Source organism: Mustela nigripes, chromosome 17 (genome assembly GCF_022355385.1).
Source record: "Mustela nigripes isolate SB6536 chromosome 17, MUSNIG.SB6536, whole genome shotgun sequence".
NCBI lineage: Eukaryota > Metazoa > Chordata > Mammalia > Carnivora > Mustelidae > Mustela > Mustela nigripes.
The window spans coordinates 190,186-196,223 of NC_081573.1; the positions used below are offsets into that span (position 1 = coordinate 190,186).

At 54.9% G+C, this 6,038-nt stretch overlaps 1 pseudogene; it reads left to right on the forward strand.

Moving 5' to 3' along the window:
• Positions 1 to 5,123, forward strand: part of LOC132005804 (leukocyte immunoglobulin-like receptor subfamily B member 3) — a 9,711-nt pseudogene extending 4,588 nt beyond the window's left edge.
• Positions 5,124 to 6,038: the final 915 nt, after the last annotated feature.

Sequence of the window (6,038 nt, forward strand, 5' to 3'; positions counted from 1 at the left end):
GCCCAGGAGTACCACCTGCATAAAGAGGGGGACTCATGGAATTGGGACACATGGAAGCCACTGGAGTCCAGGTACAAGGCCAACTTCTCCATCACATACATGACAGATGTATATGCAGGGAGATACCACTGTGAGTATGAATGCCCAAATGACTGGTCAGAATACAGTGACCCCCTGGAGCTGGTGGTGACAAGTGTGAGCCCACTCAGGGTCCTAGCCCCAGACTCTGTCCCGGGAAGGGGGTGGGCTCTCAGGTGTCTCCCTCTTACAGACCAGCCTGCGGATACCTTGGGGTTCTGAGCCTGATATAACACCACCCCATCCTCCTCTCCTAGGATCCCAGGGCCACCCCAGTCTCTCAGCCCTGCCCAGCCCTGTTGTGACCTCAGGAGGGAACGTGACCCTTCAGTGTGCTTCACGGATGATTCCACACATTCGTCCTGATGAAGGAAGGAGAGCGCCAGCCCTCCTGGATCCTGTACTCCTAATCAGCCCCCCATGGGCGTACCCAGGCCCTGTTCCCTGTTGGACCTGTGACCCCTAGCCTCAGGTGGACGGTCAGATGCTATGGCTATTTTAGCAACACCCCCCAGGTGTGGTCAGACCCCAGTGACCCCCTGGAGCTGCTGGTCTCAGGTGAGAAAGCCTGACTGTTGCCCCATCTGTGTTTTGAGGCATCTGACAGTTAACAGGGACTCTTCTCTCACAGCCCAGAGCCCCCATTTGGGGCACAGTATGTCTCTGCATCTTCTTCCAGAGCTGATGGTCCTTCCAGATTGCCTTTATTACCTGAATTCCCCTGGCCATTGTCCTCTTTCCCCTCCCCCTACAATGTCACTGTCATTTTGTGAAAGGACCCATGCCCCAAGACAGGATGGGAGAGGGGACCACAGGGACTCACAGGTCAGAGTCACGGAGGGTGATGTACAGTGCGACCCGGGTGTCAGGACGGGAGAAGGGAAGTTGGGGAAAAGCAGCCCCTGCCATCCTCTGCTGGTCTCTCTCAGGTGTCTCAAGGAGCCCTCCCTCCTGACCCAGCATGGCTCTGTAATGGCCTCTGGACAGAGCCTGACCCTCCAGTGTCGCTCTGATGTTAGCTACGACAGGTTCGCACTGTCCAAAGAGGGGGCACCTGACCCTCTCCAGCGGCTTTGCAAGGAGCCTCAGGCTGGGTTGTCTGGGGAAGACTTCCCCCTGGACCCTGTGAGACCGTCCCATGGGGGCTGGTACTCGTGCTTCGGTGGACACACCCTATCCTCCGAGTCGTGAACCCCCAGTGACCCCTGGACATCCTGCTCATAGGTGAGGGCTTACGGCATTAGTCAGGACCCAGATGCTCTACAGGTCCTGCAGGGGAGCCCCAGGTGGTGGTGGCTGGGATGAGGGGTGGGGGCTTCCGGGGGGAGGGAGAGACAGATGGAACAGGGGATGGGAAGGGACAGACTCGGAGGACACAGACAGACTCAGTTCAGAACCAGAGCTGGACAGCCCCTCACCCGCCCTTTCTCTCCCTAGGACAGCTGCCCTACAGACCCTCCCTCTTGGTGCAGCCGCGATGCATGGTGGCCCTAGGAGGGAATGTGAACCTGCTGTGTCAGTCACGGAGCTCTGTGGACACTTTCCTTCTGTCCAAGGAGGGGGGAGTCGATCCTCCGCTGCGCCTTAGATCACAGTACCGAGCTGGGCAGCACCGGGCTGAATTCCCCATGAGTCCTGTGACCTCAGACCACGGGGGACCTACAGGTGCTACAGCTCCGCCAGCACCTCCCCCTACCTGTTGTCATAGCCTAGTGACCCCCTGGAGCTCCTGGTCTCAGGTGAGAGTCGCTGACTCTGTCCCCTCTGTGTCCCAACATTGTCTTCAGGACCCTGTGTCCATGAGGGCTCTGGTCTAGGATGGAAGTGAGGGGCCCCAAGGGAATGTCAGCAGAGGGGTCTACCCCTTCACAGTGCAGGAGGGAAATAGGGTCTTCCCACCCTTGCCTAACCCTCACCCACAGCACCAGAATTGTCCTGGTGGAGGAGGGCCTTTGGGGCCACAGGGCACATGAGGAGGAAGAGTGTGTGCAGCAATAAGGTGTCAGGGGAAGCTCCAGCCTCTCCCCCGCCCAGCCCCACACTCCTGTCTTTTCCTCAGGACCCTCTATGGGTCCCGGCCCCATAACCACAGGGCCAGGCTCAGCTGACTATGAGTCACAGGGGCTGCTGTCCAGTGGCTTTTCTTCTAGGCTTCCAGAGATGCCAGGGAGACCTCGGGACTCCAGGGGCTCTGAGGCTGTTGGAGGGGCCTGGGGTGGTCATGGCAGAGGGAGGTGGAGGGGCCCAGTAGGGGAGGAGAAGGCCAGTGCAGTGAGGAGTCCTGCAGGCCTTACACCTCACCCTTGCTGACCTCAAGAGGCTCTGAGGGTGAATGATGGTCTCTGTCAGCCTTAGTGGGTGGGTCCATGGGGAGCGGAGGCTGAGCTGCCCCTTCAGGTCAAGGGCCTCCGGAGGTGCTGGCTGGCACATGCCCCTCCCCTGTGTGGACCTCAGTTTCCCCAAGTGTAAAGGAGAGAGTCGTGGACAGAGTAGATTTCCCATCAGACCATGACTCTGATCCTGGGAGAGGAGGGCTCACGGTGAAGACCCCCAGGTAGTGATCTATGGGTCCTTTTGCAACAATGACAGTGACATTGTAGGGGGAGGGGAGGGAGGACAATGACCGGGGGCATTCAGGTAATAAGGAGGGAGGATAACGCCGGGGGCATTCAGTTAATAATTACTGAATCAATAATAATTCAGTAAATAAGGTCCCTGAAAGGACCATCAGCTCCAGAAGAAGATGCAGAGACAGGCTGTGCCCCAGGAAACCCACAGTTGGGCTCCAGTCCCAGCCCTGCCGCCTCCATGCTGGGCGACCTGAGACACATGAATGACCTCTCTTTGTCTGTTTTCTGTCTGTGGGGTGGGCAGAGGGGCAGCAGTCGTCTGCTGGGTGATCATTGCCGGGGTCAGAACTGAGTGCACAGAGCCAAGCATGTTCCTGGCACACTGTAGGCGCTCAGTTAAATGGCATCACTGGCTAATTCATGGTGTAGCTCCTGCCCAAGGTCCCCACTGGTACCTGAACATCCTCATTGTGGCCGCAATGGCCTTCATCCTGCTGCTCAGCCTCCTCATCTGCCTCCGGGTTCGACACTGGCATCAGAGCAAAGGCAGGAAGTTGCGTGAGAAGGGAAGGGCATGACGGGCTCCAGGGGTGGTGGCTCTCCCATCGGCCGAACAAGGATGGGCTCAGGGCAGCGGCCAGAGGGAAACCAGAGTGGTGGGAAAGGCCAGTGTGGGAGGACACTTGTGCAGAATCTCAACCCAGAGAACCTAAAAAGAAACCCCGAGGTCGGTCCCCACGTCCCAATTGAAGGTTTTCCCCTCTTTTGATCTGTAGATATGGAGAATCACCCAGACAGTATGTGTGAAGGGCGCCTTTCCCTGGAATCAAAAGGGGGGGGGGTCGTACCCTCCCAGCCGAGAGGAACACGGATTCCCAACGTCCTGCAGGGGCTGCAGACCCAGAGCCCAAGGACAGAGGCCTGCACGACAGGTAACTCCTGCCCGCAGTCCCCCAGACTCCCACCCACCTGCCCCTGCTATGCCTCCTAACACACTGTCTCCTCCCCAGATCCAGCCCAGCTGCTGCCACCCAGGAGGAGAGCTTCTGTGAGATGAAGGGGGATGCCCTGGGGGTGGGCTGGGAGGGTCTTGGGGAGGGGTTGAGGACTGAATTCCCACATACCCCTCAGCCCACTGCTGAAGCCCCGGGATGGCAGATGTCCTAACTGGGAGGAGGGCAGAGTCTGTAGCCCTGAGAGGAGGGCTCAGGGAACTTGCCAAGAGACACACCCCGTTCTGTCCCAGCAGACGCTGCCATGCAAGACACTCAGCCTGAGGAAGGGGTGGAGCTGGACCATCAGGTGAGACCCCCAGCCCTTGAGCAGACCCCAGGGCCCTTGTGGTACCAAACAGAATCCAGTGGACACTTCTGTGTCCTCACACCACCCAATCTTAATAGTGTCCTTCAAAGGCCTTCACACTCCTTGGGCACCCAGGATCAGCCCACTGTGACCTCGTGGGTCCTCCTCTGTGCTCCTCTTATCTGGCTCCCCAACCACTGCCTGACTTCTGTTGTTGGGGTACATGCCCATGTCTCAAGAGGGTGCATGAAGAAATGATTTTCCCACTGGTCACTAAGTCCCTTCATTCATTCAGCCAGCAAAAGACACAGGGAGTCCAGCATTTGCCAGCCCACCTATTGCTGCTGGCATAGCTGTGAGCAAATCTGACCACCCTCCATGAGTTCACTTTGTGGGTGGTGGACAATATACAAGGAAGTGGGCAGCATCCTTGAGAGCAACGTGTGGCCAAGGAAAATAAAGCAGGGTACAGAGTAGCAGGTGCAAAGTTCCTGAGGCAGCAACATGCTTTATCAGGAGCATGGCCCATGCAGCTACAACCAAATGAGCAAGAAACTCTTTCCGGAATAGAATCAGAGCCAGAGTTGAATCACACGCCCCAAGGCTCTGGAAGCCCCTGGAGAGTTCACCAGGAACGTGACCTAATGGGCAGCAAAGTTTGAAGCATCGCTCTGGCAACCATGGGGAAAATTGTCTGAGGTGGTCGAGGGGAATCAAGGAGACAAACCTCCCTCTCACAGTCTGTCCACAGCAGAACACACAAGATGAAGACCCCCAGAGACCAACGTACGCCTAGGTGAGCCTGTCAAGATCAAGATTCAGGTGGGGACTGGCCACTTCTCCTTTCCCTGTGTCAGAGGGATTACTGGACTCGGAGGACAGACAAGCAGAGGAAAATGGGCAGACGGACTGTTAGGTGGGTCCCTTCTCCAAGAGTTCAGGGTCCCCCTCCTCAATCACAAACCTCCCCTCTCTTCCCCACTGTAGGTTGCTGCATATGACACCCCCCAGGATGTAACCTACACCCAGCTTCACGCCTTGACTCTCAGACAGGAGACAAGGGCATCCCCTCCCTCCCAATTAGGGGAGCCCCCAGCAGAGCCCAGTGTGTATGCTGCTCTGGCCATGCACAAGCCCAGGAGGGGTCCTGATCCCACACTCCATGGAGGGTGACCACAGGGACCTTGGAAGGCACAGGAGTTGCCCACAGTTGGTGTCACCTAATGACGATCCCAGCCAGCCTGGACTCTTCACATGGACCAGCAAGAACTCCTGGGCCCCTCTGGGAGTCACTGATTCTGCCATCAAAGATAGTAATACCCCTACACTTTGGAAATCAAAGCAACAGACTTCCCAATTACCCATGAATGAAATGAGAAAATCCAAATGGAAATGAGAGAATGTTTACAGTGAAGGACAGTGTAAATGTTACACATCAAATCTATGAAATGGGAAAATAAGAACCAAGAACCAATTTATTAGAACAGAAAAAGACACAAATAATTGACAGAACCTATTCTATCGAGAATTTGGGAAAAGAATAGCAAGTTATTCCAAACAAAGGTAGAAGGCAGAAAATAATAAAGACAAGACATAGCTAGTAATGAGGACAAATTTAAAAATAGAGAAAAATCAATGAAGCTGAAAGTGTTCCTTTTTGTAAGCAATGGTCACATTTATAAATCTTAGCCACAAAACCAAGGAAAGAGAGAGAGAGAGAGAGGAGGTACACATCATTATTAGGATGGCATCCCATCCTACAGACTTTAAATTTAGAATGGAACATTATTAACTCCTTTATGCTGATATTTGAGACATGTAGATGAAATGGATAAAATTCTCAAAATAGAAGCTACTAAATTGATGGAGAAGTAGAAATTATGTATCACCTTATGAATACATTGAATGCATTGACTGTGATCAAACCGTCCCCCATCTGAAGTATGTGGAAACTGAGAGAAATGGAGAACAGAGTGGTGGCTGGCAGGGTTGGACTGTGGAAATGGGGAGGTGCTGGTCAGGATTATAGGCAGAACAAGGTCTCCACAGTTGTAAGACCACAAGTTCTGGGGATCTCATATACAGCTG